Below are 13,863 nucleotides of genomic sequence, written 5' to 3'. Positions count from 1 at the left end.
CCCGTGGAGGGATTGGAGGAGGTGGCGCAGAGAAAGGGAATCTTTGTTTAGACTCAGACCCGAGTAAGTGCTAGCAGATGGATGGATGTGTGGGTGGGTTTTCAAAATGTCAAACTAATCCTTTCCAGTGAAAGATTCCAGAGTATGTTTTGCGTCCCAGTCCATTCTGAACTTCCCTCTTTCGCTTTCTCCAACTCACACCAGAATCCTCTGAGTTTTGCCCCATTGCCAGGTCATCATGAGGTCTCGGGGGGACATTGACTCACGTTGGACGTTTTTCGGTGAAAGTCCCACGAAGTCGTGACCCGGGCTCTGCCTGCTTGTCACTTTTCCGTCCTTCTTGTGCGAAGCAGTCTGCAGTGGCCTCCTCACGAACAGACTCACACGGCGCGTCTAATTATTTATTTATTTTGCTTTTATTGCATTACAATTCAATTTTTCTGAGGCAGGCCCATCGGTGAGAACCCTGCCTGTTTGAAAGCCGCAGCTCTTCCTTCAGCTGTTTATAGAAATTTAATTTTATTTGATTAAGCCCTTGCTAATGTGGTCTCTACTACTGTGCATAATGTAATGAAATCACCTTCAGGAAAAAACGAGTTCGCTTTGGAAGTGTAATAAACCGAATGTTTGCCTTCGGCGAAGGGCAGCAGCAGGGTGGTCCCACATGCCGTATGGATTCCTGATGTGATGTTCCCCACTGCCTACTGCCTCTTTCTGAGTGTCTTTGCCAGATTTATGCAAGCCACGTTCGTTCGAGACTGTGCTTTGTGTTCCCGTTCTGTTGCCTTTTTTTTTTTTTTTTAAGTACGCCTTTCTATTTTTACTTTCATTCATGTTGTAAAATCAACCCGTGGCGCATGTTCTGAGAACGGCCTCTGCTCGACAACAATTGCCATTCATTTAGCATCTTATGCCAGGGATCGCCATGGCCAATAAATTTGAAAGGAAAATAGTGGAGCGACTGCCCGATTCTTAGAACTCGAATAACTGAAGGCCTACACCAACCTGCTGGGCTGTGGTGGTCTTGGCCAACCCCGGACAAAACCCCCGACCCCTAAACCAAACCGTTTGCATTTCAATGAGGCTTGGGGACCCTTGCTGTTGACTTCGACGCCAGGGTCTCTTGACCTCCCGGTTCTGACCTTCATATCGTCTCCTCCGAGGAATTTTAAACCGCAGAACATCTTTGTGCAGAGAGCATGAATCACGTCACACTTTTAGAGGAAAACTGAACGATAGCCCTAAAACAGAACTGACATAACTGGGGGTCTTCTGATTCCCTGGGGTACACAGCGGAGGGAAAAAAAGTCGGCAAACGCAGAAGAGCGAACAAGGAATTGAGGAGATAAATGGCGATACCCCCCAAAAAAACTTTCAAGACCCCAAATGAGTTTCACATCTTGTAGCCGCAACATGCGAAACAAATGAAGCGCCAGTTACACAAAACTTGGGTGCCTCGTCGAATCACCATGAGGCCGCTGGTTAGAAGGAGGTCAGACATCTGGGGGTTTCTTAGACATTTCTGCTAAACACGCTTCTGTTTCCTCTGTTATGGAACTCTGGGGTGGGGGTCCACGTAACTAACCTCTTTATTTGGTTTAGCCGCTCGGACCTGAACGGCAGAGTTTTACACAAACCTGTCCATTTGCCACACCGTGTGAACATTACAACACTTAGTTGTTCATTTCTAAGTTTTGCAAATCCCAGCAGGGTGTGTTTTAAAGTGAGAGCCCACCGCCTGGGCACGGATGTTCACGCCTTTCTAATCAAAAAGCAAATCGCTCCCCATGTCGCCGGCCCAGGCTATTATGCACAGAGAGTTGTCGAGTTATTGGCAGCACTGTCTTCTTAAAGAGATGTTAAAGTGAGGTCCTGTCTTTTGTCGCTCTGGACGACCCAAGGGCATTTTGAAAGAGAAACAGTGATGCTAACCGCAATGAACTGGCTGACTTTCAACCTCCCAAGGACCGTCTCGGAGTACGGATGTGTAAACTGCACCGTAAGGAGATTATTTTATGATAATAAGGAGCTCTGAAAGAAGAGTTCACTTGTGCAAACAGCCTGTCGTCTTGCTCTGCGCGACACTCCGTGGTGCTTTCGGCTCAGCTTTATGCCTCTCTTTCTCTGGGATTCACAGGGGCACCACAGACCACGGAAATGAGGGCTAGCAGTCAGGGCCAATGTCCACGTGAGGTCCGTCATGTGTGTTCACACTGAACCGTAATATGGGATCATTAGGCTCTCCAGGCCGCCAGTACAATAAAAGAGAAAAAGATCTTTCAACCCTCTGCCTTCCTCGCTGGGCCTTTGCTTCACATTTTTATTCTTTTGATGTTTCATTAAACTTTACACAAAAAAAATGAAAAAACTCAGAGGTCAGAGTAGGGAAGAGTGCTGAGGGTCAAAGATGACTTACTGTATGTAACGTAATATCAAATATTAATGTCTGGGCTGCTGTACTGAATGGCTGAAATGTGGTTGATATGGATATGTAAGGCGCTATATAATAGGCAGAATTTGGTATAGTCGGCAGGATTAGATAGAATTTGGTATAGTAGGCAGGATTAGATAGAATTTGGTATAGTAGGCAGGATGAGATAGATGTGTACACACACACACACACCAGAATGACTAAAGCAATAAGACTTCTGCCTTGGTGGTCCCAGTCCCAGTGAGGCGCTGTACTGTACTGGTGTATTCCTGTTGGTATAAAGGAGCCCCCGTCACATTTCTTAACACACTTCTATTGTCTGAAAGTCCTCAGTGTTGTTGGGTCTCAGAGAGGATGTGCAACGTTGCTCATAATGGCACTCAGTTTTATTTTCATTCTCTCCTTCACTATGACCTCCAGCAGGTTCAGAGTGTGTCCCATAACTGTGCCTGTCCTTTTCATTAGTATGCTGATTCAGTGGGCTTCTCTTGATGTGATGTCACCAGCCCAGCACAGCACACTGGCCATCACAGAGTTGTAGAAGATGTGAAGGATGTCACTTTCCATATAAAAGGAGCGCAGTCTCCTAATAAAGACTCTGCTCTGCCATTTCTTCACTGATGTGGACCCCAAGTACTTGTAGCAGTGCTCCCTGAGTTGTGACCGGACATCAAGGCTTTTTGATGCAGAGAAAGTCAATAAGCAGTTCCTCGGTTTGGCCGCTGAACGTGTAGAATTGGAGAACATACAAAGTGTACATACTGAGGTGACCTCTGTAAACTAATCCATCTTTGAAGTCACACACTGCGCTTCTTTGCTTTAAGACAGGCAAGTTCACAAATTTGCTAAAAGTTTTCAATGGGAGTTTTTGAAATTTGAACGTGTGTTGTCCTCATGACAGCTCAACAAGATTTTAACTTTTTTAAAGATTTAAGTGTGCCAGATTTCAACAAAATCGGGCCACAGGAAGTCGAGTTGAACAGACGAGCAGATAGCAGAAGGTGCTTTTCACATTGTATGTCGCTAAGAGGAGACAAAACCACATGAAAGTGTTGGGCCATCACCCTGGTGGCCCCATAAAACTGAAATAAGGCAACACTGAAAAGCATGGGAGCTCAGATCGGAACTCACTCAAAATGGCCGAACCTCTGGTCTTATGTGTTCCAGGCATAAAGGGACGGGTCCAGGGGGGCGGATAATATTAATGACGTCAGCGGTGGAACAGCCGTGAGTCTTCTGTTCTGCATTAGCACACAGCGCCAAGCCCTGGTTCAGCGGTTAACTACCATCACCAGAGCCCTTAAACCTCCTCACAGGCCCGCATGGGACAAGGCCAGCACCGCTAAAAAAAGTAGCTCAGATGTTCAGGTGTTTTATGACAACATGGACACAAGTCAGAGGCCATCCCTGGCAAAAACGACACTCCTCTGCAGTGCAGGGTGGCCAGTCATTCATTTACTCACTCAGTCCTTCATTTCTTAACCCACTTATATCAGTTCAGGGTGGCAAGGAGCCAAAGCCTCACCTGGTAGCATCAGCTGAAAGGCAAGAACCAGACACACACACACACACACCAGCCTTTGGAAAGTGGAATGAAAACCTGAGATCCTCGTGGAAAAACTCGCACGAACATGAAAAGAGCGCGTCCACAGAGGAAAAACTCCAAGGCACGTGTGGAGCTCAGCACAGCAGAATCAGAAATGAATGGACAACGAGATACTCGGCACCCACAGTTTATATTTGTTGCTCTGTGATGTTTTTGTCAAGTCAGCATGGTAGATCATTTAAGACAAAAGAGCCTTCACTGACCGAGTGACCTCTCCATTTGTTTCTCAGTGTTTTAAATGTATTTTCCAGGGCTGGACAAAGTCAGCTATCATTCATTCTCGACTTGACGCGGGTGACTCGATGCTCTCATTTTTGCAGATAGAATGAGTTATTTAAGGGCTTCACTTTCAGGAGTGTATAATATACGGGCAGTGCCAAAACAGGAAAATACTTGGATATAAATGTATTTGAGAGGACACCACGTTTGTATACAGGGTGGCAAAAAAAAATCTGCCAAGAAAGACAATCAACCCAAGCATCGTTAGTGGAGATGGAAAGAAGCGTTTGAGATGTCATCAGAGTGCCCCCCAAAACGACATGGATGACCCCTGGGTGGTCAGGAGCATGTGAGCTGTAGTGTCCTAGAGGAAGCCCCTCCACACTGGCAACATAGATAGATAGATAGAAGGATGGATTAAAGGCACTATATGTTTGATAGATAGATAGAATTTGGTTTAGTAGGCAGGGATAGATAGATAGATGAAAGGCACTATATAATAGATAGATATGTGAAAGGCACTATATGATTGATAGACAGATAGATAAATAAATAAATAGATATGAAAGGCACTATATGAATGAGAGATAGATAGAATTTGGTATAGTAGGCAGGGATAGATAGATAGATGAAAGGCACTATATAATAGTGTCAGAGACAGCTGGGGTGGCGAACTGGCCGGGATGCCCAGGAGGACCGGAGGAGGGTTTGCGCCTTCCTCAGACCATCTGGGGGCGACCGCCCTGGTTCCTTTGGGGGTCACGGGTACAGAGCTTTGAAGCTCCACCCTGTAGGGGGTCCGTGGTCGCTCCCATGCCTTTGGAGCCCTGGACCTAAGCACTTCCGCCACACCAGGAAGTGCTGGGGGGAAGAGGAGCAGGAACACTCGGAGGACTTCCAGCTACACAGTTGGTGCTTCCGCCACACGGGGGTATGTCGGCCGAGGCTCCTCAGGAAGCACATGGAGCCCATCCGGGCGTGCATAAAAGGGGCCGCCTCCCTCCTGTCCACCGCAAGATTCGGGTGGAAGTGGACGGAGCTCGGAGGAGAGGAGTGGAGGCGGTCTGAGGACTGAGCAAGGCATTATTGTGCAGCCAGGACTTGAAGGGGTGATTGGTGCTGCGGCACTGGGCTGTGCACTTTACCACCTGTAAATAGAGTTGTAAATAAACGTGTGTGGTGAACCAACATGTCTACCTGTCTGTGTCCAGGCTGTACCCCACAATAGATATGTGAAAGGCTGATATGATTGATAGATAGATAGATAGATAAATAAATAGATATGAAAGGCACTATATAATAGACATATGAAAGGTACTATTTAATAGATAGATATGTGAAAGGCACTATATGATTTATAGACAGATAAATAAATAGATATGAAAGGCACTATATAATAGGTAGATAGACAGATGGCTGTCTAAAGTCCCCAGTGTTGGTGATGTGCAGCATGGTTCATAATGGCACTCAGTTTTGTCTTCATTTACTCCTCCTCTCCTACCTCAGGGGGTCCCACACCTAAGTCTGCCCGTTTCATTAGCTTGTTGGCCACTCCTGAGTTGATGTCACCAGTCCAGCACACCCCGCTGGTCATCACAGAGTTGTAGAAAATGTGAAGGATGTCACCCCCCGTATTAAAGGTCCACCGTCTCCTGCTCGGCTCTTCCTTTTTCAGTTCCTGTGTGTCATCAGACCCGTCCGGCCTGCCATTCCAGATTCACTCTACACAACCCCTTCAAGATCCGAGCGTATCTGATGGAGTCTGCAGCACAACTCGTGGTCCAAGCTGTTAGTCACATCTGGACTACTGCAGTTCTCATCTGACAGAAGTACCGGTGTGTGTCACCAAGGCACTGCAGATGATTTAAAATGCATTGGCATGTCGGGTTCTCTACCTGCCGAGGTGTCACTCCCCTTTTCAGATCACTTTGTTGGTTCTGTGGAGCGGCACCCATTGTGTTCAAATCTGCAGTTCTCGCCTACGGAGTAATCAGTGGGTCATCATCTAAATATATGGAGGTCATGTGCTTCTTCTCACCCACTCAGGTCTGCCAATGAACGGCATCTGGTGGCATCAATTCTCAGTTTAGACTCTTTTCATGTGGAGCTGCCCACCTCTGTTTGAGTCTCTCACTGTGTTTAAGCCCCTTGTTTGGTGAACATCTCTGTCACGTGTGATGGTCCGTTTTGTACCCTTATCCTGTTCCCAAACAGTCCCTCAGACTGATGTTTTCTCGATTATGTTGACCTTTTTTTGTAAGTTGATTTGGATAAAAGCGTGTCCTACGCCAGTTAATGTGGCCCTGGGCTTGGAGCCCCCGTAACGAGATGGACGGTTTTAACATTTGGTTCTTAGCGCCATATTGCGCGCTCTTACATTTATTGTGTGATGTGATATTTATTGATTTGTTGTCGTATTCTTTGGAAGGTGAAGCTTCTCATTTTGGGGGGTATGGCGAGGGGTGTGAGTGACCCTTTGGCTTAACAATCGTGACCCGCCCATTTTCTCATTTAAAAGGACCGTTGCTGCACAGAAGAAAAAAAAAAAAAAGTGAGACGTCCTTATGCCAAGCTTGGCCCACCAACCAAATCCCCCATACCCCCCCGCCGCCGCCGCTCTCCCTACGGATCCCCGAAGCGGGCTAAACTATATTTTTCTATTTTCATGAAGGCGGCATCATTCATTTGATAGAAACAGAGTTTGTTTGCATCCCGACATCCCAGAACGCAGCGGAAAGATTGCGTTCTGATATCACAGTGGCAGCTGAATAGACAAATTACACGGCGACAGAAAGCATCACATCGGAAGAGCTGGTGAACAGTTTGAAGGGGCCTGAGGGGGTCTCCGGCAAAATTTCATTATGCGATTATCAAAACCGCAGATATTACTTTACCCACCTGTTAGCTAATTCTGAGCATCAGACAGCAGACAGGATCTATCTGGCACAATTGGAATAATGGGTAATAGAGTTAGGCGAGATATGGCGGGGGCATCGCCTTGGTGGGGAGGGAGGGAGGGCAGCAAAGCCCACCGCGATGCTGGACGTCTTGTATTTGCCGCTTAATTGCTTTGAAGGGTCAGGGAGATTGGCGCTGCTCTCTGTACCTGGGTGGCGTTTTTTAAATATCTACTGTGCATTCAGCTTTAGCTTTGATAAAAAGTGCAAATCTGTGACGCAAGTTAAAAACAACAACAACAACATTTATTTCTGTCGCACATTTTCAAACAAAAAATGCAGCTCTTTACATAATGAAGAAAGAGGAAAAAGACAAAATAAATAAGAATTAAAATTAGGGAACACTAATTAACAAAGAATTAAAGTAAGTCCGATGGCCAGGGAGGACAGAAAAAACAATAAAAGACAAAAATAAAATCTGCAGGGTACGAAGCCACGAGACCACCCAGCCCCCTCTAGTCAATCAGCCCTCATGGTATTCAGGGTTCACATGGAAGAACTTGATGATGACGGTCATAGTAAGAAAAGGTAGAACGGGGTTTTTAAAGCGTCTTGTGTTGTGCCAATTCAGACTCTGATTATGGAGCACCCTGGGACAAGGTGCTACGTGACAATAAACTTTTATTATTTGTAGAAAGGGTAGTTTAGTGGCACAGCGGTTAGCTAAGCATCCCTCTCACCCTGTCAGCACCTACTGGCTGATAAGAGGAGGTGCGAGAATGGCTGCCATCGCGTCATCCAGCTGTCTACGTAAAGGTGGACGTGGACAAATGTGTTGGTAACCCCTCCACGAAAAAAGAAGAACCCACCATTGTCTCTGCAGTAACGTGAAACGGACAAAAGTCATTGGCACCCATCATTCTTTATTGCGTATTTAACAAAAATCTGACTTTGCTGTACAGTAGAGTTTGGACTCAACCGCATATTTCAGGTAATAAGAAAGACGAAAATGGCATGGACACAAATGATGAGACCCTCAACCTCACCTTTAGAGGCCATCACTGTGGGGCTCCCCACGAGACGTCTGCGACTGTCCGCAAGTTGTTGTTTGACCCACTCGGCCTGGTCAGCTTTGAAGGGGGGCTTCTGCGGACCGCATGGCTCAGTGTTTTGTGCTTCGGTATTCTTGGGTGTGTTTAGCTGCGTGTTATCCTGTTGGAGGAGAATCCGTGGCCTCGGACTGAGACGAAGCATTCTGACACTGGGCAGTACGTGTCACCCCAGTATGTCTTGAGATTTCATTGTTCCCTGCACAGACCCCCCCAACATATCCAGGCCTCCTCCTTGTTTAACAGTCACTGTGGTGTTCTCTTATTTGAAGGCTTTGTTTTTTCGAGCTGATTGGACTTGCCAAAAAGATCCAGTTTTGTCTCATCTGTCTAGGGGACATTCTTCTGGAAGTATTGCAGCTTGTCAATATGCATTTTAGAAAATTCCAGTCTGGCTTTTTTATGTGGAGTCCTCCTGTGTCTTCTTCCATTGATCCCACTGTCTTTCAAAGAGTGACGTATGGTGCCTTCAGACACTGATGGACCTCGACCTTGGAGTTCAGCTTGTATCTCATTCAAAGTTGTCCTTGGCTTTTTGTCTGCCTTTCTCACTAAGCTTCTGCCCATTTTAGGGTTGATTTTCCTCTTGTAGACACATACAGGGTCTTTGGCTACAGTCCCATGGACCTTAAACTTTCGCATAATATTCACAACTCAGGAGCATCAGTCTGTTTGGAGCCTGTGCCTTTAAACTGCTTGTCGGTCATTTTCTTTCGGATCTCCTCGGACGTCTCTCTCTGCTTTGCTTTCTCTGTTCCGTGTTCAGCGTGGGGTACATGATGACACCAAACAGCAGGGTGACAACTTTTCTCCATTTAGATTGGCTGAATGACTGACTGCACGATCATAGAGTCGTGTGATACGAATTCAAGAAAGCAACTAGTTTGAAAAGTCACTCCAATCCAATTATGTAGGATCTTCTCTAGGGGTCCCAACCAATGTGTCCAGAATCAGCAACACTTGATCTCTTGTCACACTGGCTTTGCTTTCCTTGATGACATATCAAAGGGGACAGCTGCTCTTAACGTCATCCCCTTTCAGGAGGCACCCAGTGCTTATTCAAGGAGCTGTGAGCGGAGCAACAAATTTCCCCACATCGGCAAATGTAATTACCTAATTACGGCGGTCACTTCTCCTCCATTCTACGAGCAGACACAGATGATAAGTTAGTAAAATGTTCAACACCTTAACTCATCCCCATGTGTGCCCCTTCACCAGCCCCCCGTGAAGCACTCATATTTTTATCTAGTCGTCGAGTTACGGTGGCTCACACAGAGCAAGCTGACCCTCTCCATTTTGGCCACACTTTTTGTTTTTTTAGTTTTCGGTATGAAGACGTCCTGCCACACCTCGCTGACCAGCCATTGATGTAAGGAGAGAAAAGCAAGGCTGGCACGTGGGCGGAACTCGGGGGTCTCTGACCATCTCCTCATTTGTCAGGATGGATTTCTCTCTCATTATTGTTCTTGTGTCCTGTATCTGTCATGATTTGGTTTGATGCTGCTTATATTTTGTATAATTTAGTACTTGTATTGGGGACCTTTGAGGTCAGGGATTCTCTTCCTCTTTTTATTTGCTTGGATGTCATGTTAGGCCCTAAATCGCCGGTTTAGGTCCGCTTCCCCACGTTTCTAAGTGACAGGATAAAAGGACGGCTAGAAAGTCATTTCCAAAACTCTGAAGTAAAGCCTTGGGCAGACTCTGCTCGCTGGGTACTTTTGGGTTTGAGCTCTTGCTTGTTCTCTCGACTTCAAATCCTGTCTCTTGGTTTGGCTTTGGTCTCCTTTTGTTCTCAACCCCTTTTGGTTTTTAGATAGATATGAAAGGCACTATATAATGAAAAGATAGAGAGATAGATACTTTATTAATCCCAAGGGGAAATTCCCATACTCCAGCAGCAGCATACTGATAAAGAACAATATTAAATTAAAGAGTGATAACAATGGAAGTACAACAGACAATAACTTTGTATAATGTTAACGTTTACCCCCCAAGTCGCATAGTGTGGGGTCTCCTCAGTCTGTCAGTGAAGATCATCTGGAGATGATCCTGTTCAGAGGATTCTCCATGACTGACAGGAGTCTGCTCAGCGCCCGACGCTCCACCACGGATGTCAAACTGCTCAGCTCCGTGCCTACAATAGAGCCTGCCTTCCTCACCAGTTTGTCCAGGCGTGAGGCGTCCCTCTTCTTTATGCTGCCTCCCCAGCACACCACCGCGTAGAAGAAGGCGCTCACTACAATCGTCTGATAGAACATCAGCAGCATGTTATTGTAGATGTTGAAGGACGCCAGCCTCCTAAGGAAGTATAGTCGGCTTTTATATACACATCTTCCCGTCGTGCTCAACAAGTTCATCTGCCAGTACAGTGACAGAGCAGTAGGTATCATGGAGTATGTGAGCTACTCAGAGGCTCTGTATTCAGGCTGAGCTTACGTTGTTCTTCATCACTAAAGCTTGACATTCGCCCACAACATGTAGCCCCGTCTTTTGTAATCATAACGATTAGTTTGCTGTGTTGAAAGGAGCACCGGTCAGTTTGCGCTGGAATTTGTCTTGTGTATCGCGTCATAGATGCTCAGCAGATTGCACTGCTGTTCTCCTTCCTATGAGTGGCCACAGCAGTGTGCCTGATGCTCAGAAGATGGTGTTGCTGTTTTCTCTTTCTACCAATGAGCAGCCTCAGCAATGAGCTTGATGCTCAGCACTGCTATTCTCCCTCCTATAAGTGGCCTTAACGCTCAGCAGATGGTGCTGCTGTGTTCTTTTTCTTCCTATGAGCAGACTTAGCAATGAGCATAACGCTCAGCAGATGCTGTTCTTTTCCTTTCTGACATGTCACCCTCTTGGGTGGTCTACCATTAGAACGATGCTAACCCTGGTAACTTTGCAGAGGTTGCCGCTAGCCGTATTTTTTTTTTTTGCTCCACCAGCACATATCACCTCATAAGCTTGTGATTAAGACCAAGATCAAGGTTCTAGTCTCAGAGGTTTGCATGTAATCACGTGACAGACGGACACAGCCCTTAGCATTTTCAATGTATAGCTTCATATTTGGGTGACACTTCCTCCTAAGGTGGCTCACAAGGTCAGGATGCACTGCAGTTGTTGACGCGCTGTGTATTTTCTGACAACTGAAGCCCAGACGTCTCCCTCAGGAAGTCAAGTGGAATGACTGACCAGCAGACTTCTAGTTTATAGTTCAACGTCCTAGCCAGGGTCCAGCACACGTTGTGAAAGGAGCTATATAATATAAGGCACGACTGATAATGGAGCACCTGGTGAGTGTGGGAACCGTGTGAAGTAACGATTCATTCCGGTTGGTGATCTACCCGCTGTGAAGGTTGCTATATGAGATAAAGATTGATTGGTTCTTTAATTCATTGAAAATGTTTTATTAATGTGGCTACCGTGAGAGGTTCTACGTAAATTGATTACTTGAGTAATGTGTCTTCTGATGGGGCTCGGTATAAAAGGTGTTATAAAAACAAGGACTGATGGACTATAAAGATGTTGCATATAATAAAACATTGATTGATTTAGTATAAAGTGGGCTGTACACTATAAAGGTGTTCTTGTAAAATGAAGCATTGATTTATTCGATGTGGGGGGATGTGTACGGTGGTGCAGCGGCTCCTGATCCTGCCTCACGTCAACAAGGACCCCCGTTGTATTCCTGCCCAAGGGAACGTCTCTGTGCAGTCCACATGTTCTCCCCGCGTTCATATGAGCTTTAGTGACCTGCCTAGTATTAGTGACGGGGCTCCTGCCTTACGCTCAGCGCTGCTGGGACAGCCTCCTGCCACCCCGAAGTGGAAGCAGTGTCCTTAACGAAATGGAGGGGTGGATGGACACCATGGGCATCGGCTAATGAGTAGGTGTGCTGTGAAAGGCTCTGTATAAACTAAAGCAGGGGTCTGGAGGGCCACAGTGGCTGCAGGTTTTCATTCCAACCCTTTTCTTAATCAGTGACCTGTTTTTGCTGCTAATTAACTTCTTTAATTAAATTCATTCTAATTGACTTGCTCTTTCGGCTGCTCACCTTAGGGGTCACCACAGCGGATCATCTTCTTCCATATCTTCCTGTCCTCATCATCTTGTTCTGTTACGCCCACCACCTGCATGTCCTCTCTCACCACATCCATAAACCTTCTCTTAGGCCTTCCTCTTCTCCTCTTCCCTGGCAGCTCTGTCCTTAGCACCCTTCTCCCAATATACCCCTCATCTCTCCTCCTCAAATGTCCAAACCAACACAATCTCGCTTCTCTGACTTTGTCTCCCAACCGTCCAACCTGAGGTGACCCTCTAATGTCCTCATTTCTAATCCTGTCCATCCTCGTCACACCCAATGCAAATCTTAGCATCTTTAGCTCTGTCTCCTGTGCCACCGTCTCCAGCCCAAATAACAAACACTCAGACCCAATAATTGTTTATGTCTCCTTAATTAGCTGCCAAACAATATCGAGATATAAAATGAACCAAAACAAATTGTGTCCATCATAAAATATCTGAAAATAAAAAGGGTGGTGGTCTCAGGAATGTCGATCTGCTCAGGACCTCAAAACATTTCAGCAGCAATTTCAGAAATGTCTGCTGACACACAGTGCCATGGAATTAAAGAACGGGTTTAATTAACGACAAGAATCAGCGCCTAATGAAGCAACTGGCTGGAGTTTGAGGCCCTGACTTTGGTGGTCTTCTGTTGGTCACTCATCTCACGTTTCACTTCTGTTCAAGTAATTCAGAGGAACGATGAAAAAATTCTGGGGACCAGATCTTAAAAAACAAATCAATTAGAATGATTTCAAAAGAAGTTTAATTAGCAGCAAAAACAGGTCGCTGATTAAGAAAAGGGTTAGAATGAAAAGCTGCAGCCCACCAGGACGGGAGTTTGAGGTCCCTGAACTAAAGTGCCCAAAGAACTGAGGTTGCTTCATTCATGTGATGGCGTTCCCTTCAAAATGCTTTCTATCAAACTGAGGCTCGATTGATTTGATTGATTGACTGATTGAATGATTGATCCAAAGCTGGCAGACTCGGCCTATCATTTTGCCTTTCGGCCGCACACCGCTCTTGAGGGGGCCAGCCGGCCGGCACGCGCCCACTTAAAGGTGAGCCGAGGCCTCGCTTCAGCATTCCTCTCAGACTAATAAGGCGATTACCTTCGTCGAAGAGCGCAGACACTGCGGCTGGTGACGCGCTCCCTTTGACAGCGGTGACACTTTTGTGGCAGGCGGCACTAGCTGGAGGCGCTGCGGCGTCCAAGGCTATCTGTGGCTGGGACCCATTTTGAAATTACAAAACGTTTTGTGACCCGCAAGGTCCGTAACTCGCTTATAGATGAATCTTCAGATAAGGCTTTCATTTGGGTTTCGTCATGCTCATTACTGACACGGCCATTTGGCCTGTTTTGAGCAAAAGCCTTTTTAATTAAGTTGTCATCATCAATTCCGGACAGCAGCTTTCTTCTTTTTATTCTTAAAATATATTTTAGCGTGATTAAATCGAGAGCGCTGTTTACACGATCACAAAGTGACGTGTGTGTGTGTGACACTGCGAAGAAAACAAAACATCAGTGCACTTTATAGCGCCTGTGGCGTC

General features: G+C 46.1%; 1 protein-coding gene across 5 annotated transcripts in view; it reads left to right on the top strand.

The window, feature by feature from the left end:
• Nucleotides 1-13,863, top strand: part of rbfox3a (RNA binding fox-1 homolog 3a) — a 976,802-nt gene that overhangs the window by 424,012 nt on the left and 538,927 nt on the right. The window lies entirely within an intron of this gene.

This window comes from Polypterus senegalus, chromosome 17 (assembly GCF_016835505.1).
Source record: "Polypterus senegalus isolate Bchr_013 chromosome 17, ASM1683550v1, whole genome shotgun sequence".
Taxonomy (NCBI): domain Eukaryota; kingdom Metazoa; phylum Chordata; class Cladistia; order Polypteriformes; family Polypteridae; genus Polypterus; species Polypterus senegalus.
Note: the sequence above shows the minus strand (reverse complement) of the source record. Positions and strands in the feature narration are given on the sequence as shown.